We start from the raw sequence: 7,574 nt of genomic DNA, 5'->3' as shown, positions 1-7,574 counted from the left end.
ACCCATTTCTTGTAAATCTAATCGAGCATTAACTCCGTCCTTCGTCTTACCATGAATATTGAGCAATGTACCATATATGCTCTCACAAACATTTTTCTCAATATGCATGACATCTAAAATATGTTGCACATGGAGAAATTTCCAATATTCCAATTAAAAAAAAATGGACTTCCTTTTCCAACATTCTTCAGAATCAACAGTCATTTTCCTCTTGTTTGAGTTATCAAATCTCATTGCATTAAACTTATCTAAGATTTCTTCTCCAGCCAACGGTTTTGGAGGCACTCCAAATTCTTGAAATCCATTGAAAGCCTTCTTTTGCCTTCTATAGTGATGATTTGGAGGAAGAAATCTTCTATGCCCAATAAAACTCATTTTTTTTCCATGCTTTAGCCTTGTAGCAAAAGTATTTTCATTGCAAATTGGACAAGCATAATATCCCTTCACCGCATGATTGGATAAGTTACCATAATCTAGGAAATCATTTATTGTCTATAGCAACATTGCCTTCAAAGTGAATTTCTCTTGACGGTAAGCATCGAAGACCGTAACACCCTCATTCCACAACCAATGCAGGTCTTCAACTAACGGCTCCATGTATACATCAATTCGATTTCTGAGTTGCTTCGGTCCAGAAATTAGAAGACTTAACATCATAAATTTCCGCTTCATACACAACCAAGGATGAAGATTATACATAACCATCATCACAGGCCAACAACTATACCTACTACTTAACATATTATGTGGATTAACTCCATCGGCCGCGGTCCCAAGTCTCAAATTCCTATCTTCGGATGCAAAGTTTGGCCATAAACGATCAACCAACTTCCAAGATGGAGATTCCACAGGATGTTGCATTTCCCCTGTCTTAACCTTTCTCCCATTGGCATGCCATGTCAAATTCTTAGCCGTTTCAACACTACGAAACATTCGTTTAAAACACGGAATAATAGGAAAGTACCATAAAACTTTATTTGGAATATTGCTAGCAACTCCATTCTTATCAGTTTTCCATCTAGCAAATCCACATTTAGGACATTCATTAAGGTCCATATATTCCTTCCTAAAAAGAATACAACTTTTAGGACATGCATGAATCTTGATGTACTCCATTCCCAAAGCACTCAAAGTCTTCTTAACATTGTACATGGATTTTGGCAACACATTGTCATTTGGCAACATCTCGGATAACAATTGCAACAGTACATCAAAGCTCTTATCAGAATATCCATATCTTACCTTTAAGTTGTACAATTTAACCAAGGCCGACAACTTGGTAAATTTGATACAACATAGGTACAAAGGTTTCTCCACATCCTCCAATAAGGTAGCAAATTCATTAGGATCATTATCAAAAGTTTCTAATGCAGCACGGGTAATGCCTAAGCTATTGAAAGCTACGTCTTCCTTACTACTACTATCATTTTCATTATATTCTACATTAATATTCCCAAAATGAGAAGATGGTCCAATACAATCAGCACATGACTCGCCATGCCAAATCCATCGCCGATAGTTGACATCAAACCCATTCCAATATATATGGCCTTTAATATCCCTAATAGTATGGATTTTCATATTCCCACATTGCATGCAAGGACACCGTATGGCATTACAATCATTGGCATTCTCCATGCTAAATTTCAAAAATTCACTCACCCCCTTAGCAAAATTACTTAAGGTTCTATCCTTTGTTGTCCACGATTTATCCATTTCCCTACCAATCTAAGCAGAACAATATCAAACAATATCACAAAAAAATTTATCGGCAAAAGCAAGATTAAGAAAATCCATCGCAAACAAATTATCAACAAAAGCAAGATTAAGAAAACCCAGCGAACCTAACCTTCGGTTATAATGAATAAATAAAAAAATAAAAAAAAACCCAATCCACCACATGTCAACGCCAATCATAAAGCAAAAAGAAACTCACAGAAACCATGGAGACGAAGAAAGAAGAAGTCAAGCTAACCACGAGAGCAACATAGAGAAATCCAACTTCCAGATAGCAACGCAAGCAAATGGAAACTTAAACACGAAATATCCCACTCTTCAAGTCTCTTTTAGATTGCTTCCAATTCTAACACCTATTATGAAGTGTACTAACTCATATTTTGTGAAAAGAAATGGTACTTAAAATCCCGCGTAAAATTTGAAACGCATTAAAAATTTTAAGAAAATGGATAAACAGGCGATGTATTGAGATAAACTGTGTCGCTAAAGGATAAACAATTTCATAGATGCCCTTTTTTTTTAATTCTTTTAAAACAAAAAAGTTTATCCAAGTACTGTTTATTTCCTTCTTAAACTTTTGGCAATAACTCTAAAATTGTAATTTTTCGTTTAAAAAACTAGATGAACCCATAGTATAACAATTGTAAATTGATCTAAAGCAAGGACCCATAGTCCAATTGCTCGACGTAAGTATGTTCAACGAGTTGCACTTTCATGTTTTTGGCTATCAGTGATAGTTTATTTGAACTCAAATAAAATAATAGATTACATTTGTTTCTTCATTTCAAATAACAAGCGATGCATTAAATGATACATGGGGTGCCATATCATATAAGGCGACCCTTTCGAAGACAATAGGTGACGTATAATAATATTTACGCATCACCTATTAGCAAATATTTTTTTATTTTTGGTTTTTTTTTTTCAATCAATTTGATTTTCTTTTAACATCAAATATCCAGTGAAAATATTTAAGCAACTTATTAACTGAACATATATATATATATATATATACATTTTAAATCATCGTAACAGGCGACAGATAACAATAGTTGTGTGTCGCTTCTTAGCAAATCTTTTTTTTTTGTTTTGGTGGGTGCTCTTTCTGTTTAATCAATCTGATTTTTTTCAGCATCAAATCACCAGTGAAAATATTAAAAAAACATAAATAAGTGTTTTTTTTTTTTTTAAATCATGGCAACAGGCGACGCATAAAAATATTTATGGGTCGCTTATTAGCAAATAATTTTTTTTTTGGGTGTGTGATCTTTCTATTTAATCAATCTAATTTTCTTTCAGTATCAAATCACCAGTGAAAATATTTAAACAACATAAACTAGTGTTTTTTTTTTTTAAAATTATAAGTAATAGGCGAAGCATAAAAATGTTTCCGCGTCGCCTTTCAGCAAATATAATTTTTTTTTTTGGTTTTTTTTTTAACTCAATCTGATTTTTTTTACAACATCAAATATCCTATGAAAATATTTAAGCAACTTATTAAATTAACATTTTTTTTTTAAATCATGGTAACAGGCGACACATAAAAGTATTTATGTGTCGCTTGTTAGCAAATAATTTTTTTTTTTTTTTTGGTGATCTTTCTGTTTAATCAATCTGATTTTTGTTTAGCATCAAATCACCAGCGAAAATATTTAAACAACATAAACTAGTGTTTTTTTTTATTTTTAATTATCAATAATACGCGACGCATAAGAATGTTTCCACGTCACCTGCTAGCAAATATAATTTCTTTTTTTTTTTTTAACTCAATTTGATTTTCTTTACAACATCAAATATCCTGTGAAAATATTGAAGCAACTTATTTAATTCACATTTTTTTTTAAAAAAAAATTATGGTAACAGGCGACGCATAAAACTACTTATGCGTCGCTTGCTAGCAAATATATATATATATATATATATTTGTGTGTGATCTTTCTGTTTAATCAATCTAATTTTCTTTCAGCATCAAATTACCACTGAAAATATTTAAACAACATAAACTAATATTTTTTTTTTTTTTTAAGTATCAGTAATAGGCGACGCATAAAAATGTCTCCACGTCGCCTCTTTTTTTTTAACTCAATTTGATTTTTTTTACAACATCAAATATCCTATGAAAATATTGAAACAACTTATTAAATTCATATTTTTTTTAAAAAAAAAATCATGGTAACAGGCGACGTATAAAACTACTTATGCATCGCTTGTTAGCAAATAATTTTTTTTTTTTTTTTGTGTGTGTGATATTTCTGTTTAATCAATTTGATTTTCTTTTAGTATCAAATCATCCATGAAAATATTTAAACAACATAAACTAGCATTTTTTTTTTAAATTATCAGTAATAGGCGACGCATAAAAATGTTTCTGCGTCGCTTGTTAGCAAATATAATTTCTTTTTTTTTTGTTTTTTTTTTAACTCAATCAGATTTTCTTTACAACATCAAATATCCTATGAAAATATTTAAGCAACTTATTAAATTAACATTTTTTTTTTAAATCATGGTTACAAGCAACGCATAAAATATTTATGCGTCGTTTGTTAGCAAATATTTTTTTTTTTTGGCGTGTGATCTTTCTATTCAATCAATCTGATTTTCTTTCAGCATCAAATCACCAATGAAAATATTTAAACAACATAAAGGAGTTTTCTTTTAAAATTTTTTTAATCAACACTTAAAATTTATATGCTTTTTAATTTTGATAGGCGACATAGTTTCTTCTTTATAAGTCGCCCGTTCTAATTTCTTTTTTTTTTCTTTTGTATTTCGATTTTTTCTTTTGTTTGTGTCTCTAAATATTTTTATTTGCCCCTAAAATGTTTTTAATCACCATTTTTTATTCCCCAATATTCAAGAAATATTAAAAATAAAATGGCACATTATTCGATGGGCTTTCTTTTCAACAATTAACCCCAAGTACGGATACTTGAGAGTTGGAAACAATCTAGGAAGTATGAGAAGATTTTGAAGGATCACGCTCTCATTAGGCGTTCATGTTTCTTTCAAGGGTTTGAAGGATTTTGTGGGTTTCTTTCCTAAATTTCAAAGTTCCTTCTTCCTCTGCTTCTTCTTCTTGCCGATGGTTGGGTTGGAAGCACTTCATCCTTTTGTCGTGGCTGTTGCCATCGCCATTTTCGGTGGGTCGTGTACTTCGCCATCGCGGTGGGTGGCTGGGATTTTTGCCATCTCGTTGCCGGGATTGGGTTGCTGGGTTTCTACCGTGCCGTCACTGTCGCCTGCTATGGTGGCTTGAAGTTCCTCTTGATTGCTAGATTTGTAAAGGTGTGCTGTTTTTCATCCGTTTTGAGGTTCGGTGGTGTATGTGTTTGCTTAAAAAAATATTCTGTTTGCTGGTTTTTTTTTGTTTTTTTTAAATATTTGTTCGTTACTGTAATTTTGGTGGGGTTTTATGTCGTCAAAATCATGTCTTGTCGTCGACAATGGGTTAGCTAAATTTTGTTTGGAAAAATAGCTATATTTATTGAGTGGGGTTCGATTGTATGTAAAGCAAAATGATATGCTAATATTTGTATTATGTGTTTATATGTATAAATTCAAGATATAGCCTTTATAAATTGTGTGGGAAATGTCGACGGTATCACAGATGGTGCTTTGTTGCGGGTCTTAAAACGACGTCATTTGTACGATTCAAAATCCATTAGTGATTTAGTCGCCTTTTGTATTTAAAAATGTTAATGACTGTTAAAGAGGATAGATGTTAAGAGAAGATACTATTACTGCATCACTTGGTAAATAAATTACATGAATTTATTGTTTATTATTGTTATTAATGGTTTATTCATTATACTACACCCTATGTTCATATTGTTAGTAATATTAATTTGTGTTTATGTTTTTTGTATGTAGAATTATGGATCCTTTTAATGAACATGTCCTCCATCCATTGATATGGAAAGACCGAATACGCCATCCCCAAGGCATAGAAAATGAGGGGCTACAACAATTAAAGGCCTTAGGAAGTATTTGGTGGGAAACAAAAGCTTGGAACCTCAATATAATGAGGTTAGAGTTGCTATTAACTCTGAGGCCGTTCGACTAAACAATTTTGAGGGCTCGTTGGCTAGGAGCACAATACCAATTAATATACCTAATTGGAGAGATGTGTCAGATAGGTTAAAAGATAACCTATGGGCATCAATAAAGGTACGGAGTGCATTATTGTTAAATATTGTTTATTATGAATCATATTTAATTGATGAAGATTTTATAATTCCTTTTTTGCATTTGTAGCTTGTATGCATTTTACTTGCATTTCTAACTTACCGCATTTACTTGTCAATCAATGTTACTAAATATACACATATATATATATATTTTAATTTTGCAGCAATATACGGGTAAAGATGATAGTTTTAGGAAGGTAACTTTAAAAGATTGTTGTGACAAATGGAGAAAATTCAAGAATTACTTATATGGATATTTTGTTCGACCATATATTGACACACCCGAAAATTTGAAGCGTCGACCCTCAATGTATGAATTCATAAGCCAAGAGGTGTGGGATGATTTTGTACAACAAAGGTTGTCGAATAAATTCCAGGTATAGTTTTATTTAATGCACGTTAATGTTGTATTAAATTGCGCTGTCATTATTTATATAAAAATTAAAATTTGTTATGGTGACTTAAATTATTTGGGTTTTCTAATATGTATGTTTATAACTTTTGTAGGCATTAAGTCAAAAATATTCAGAAAAACGGCAATTAAACAAGTATCTGCATAGGATGAGTGCAATGGGCTATGCGAGATTAGAAAGAGCCATTGTATGCAACTTATTTTTATTTACATTTAACCATATTAATTTTGTCATTGTTACTTGATCACTTGCATTATTAAAATTAATTTATTTGTAACTTTTGAAGCAACTTGAAAGAGGCACCGAATATTATGTAGACCGAGATGACCTATGGATACGGGCATGTATGGGGAAGGATGGAAAATATGCAAATGAAGAAACTGAACATGTAGTAGAAAAAATTGTGAGTATTGTATTTTTTATGAATATTTGTTGCATATATTATTATTTAGTTCATTATTATATAAAATGATATATTTAATCATTTAAACAATATATTGTAGAATGACTTAAAGAAGAAGGCAACAGAAGGAGAAATTCGGCCTTCACCTCCAGTGGATATCCTTACACAAGCTTTGGGAAAATAGGAGTATGGAGGTAGGCTTAGGGGTCGAGGCAAAGGATACACAATGACTAACTTTTTCCATACTCCTAAGCCGAGTTCACCAAAAAAGACCAAGTCGGAGAGAAGTGGAAACAATGCAGTCTATGAGATGCTACTCAAAGGTATGGTGGCGATCGTCAGAAATTCAAGCAGCAGCAGCGCTGCCCAAGTTAATGTGCTCATATCGGTATGTGGTATTGACATTCTGTCACTCACTCATCCAACCGATGCTGTTCCTGCTCCTGGGACCCAAGTCGATGATGTTGCTGGTCAAGGGAGCCCCCCAGCCGATGATGTTGATGATCCTGGGACCCAAGTCGATGATGTTGCTGCTCATGGGACCCCCCCAGCCGATGATGTTGATGCTCCTGGGATCTAAGTCGATGATGTTGCTGCTCATGGGACCCAATCTACATCTTGGGTTGATGCTCCTCGGATCTATCCTGAGGTAATTATTTCATTATATATACATATGTTTAAGTGGGTTATTATTATCTATATAGCTCCCATGGTTGAAGAGCCCTACCTACCACCATGAGGTCATGGGATCGAGTCTTTAAGTTGAAGGAATATTGTCATGTGAACATATATTAATTTTTTTTTTTTTAAATTTGCATGTTGGCCATATAGTAG

The sequence above is a fragment of the Ziziphus jujuba genome, chromosome 6, assembly GCF_031755915.1.
Source record: "Ziziphus jujuba cultivar Dongzao chromosome 6, ASM3175591v1".
Classification (NCBI taxonomy): Eukaryota; Viridiplantae; Streptophyta; class Magnoliopsida; order Rosales; family Rhamnaceae; genus Ziziphus; species Ziziphus jujuba.
The sequence above is the reverse complement of the archived record's forward strand: the minus strand, read 5'-3'. Positions refer to the sequence as shown.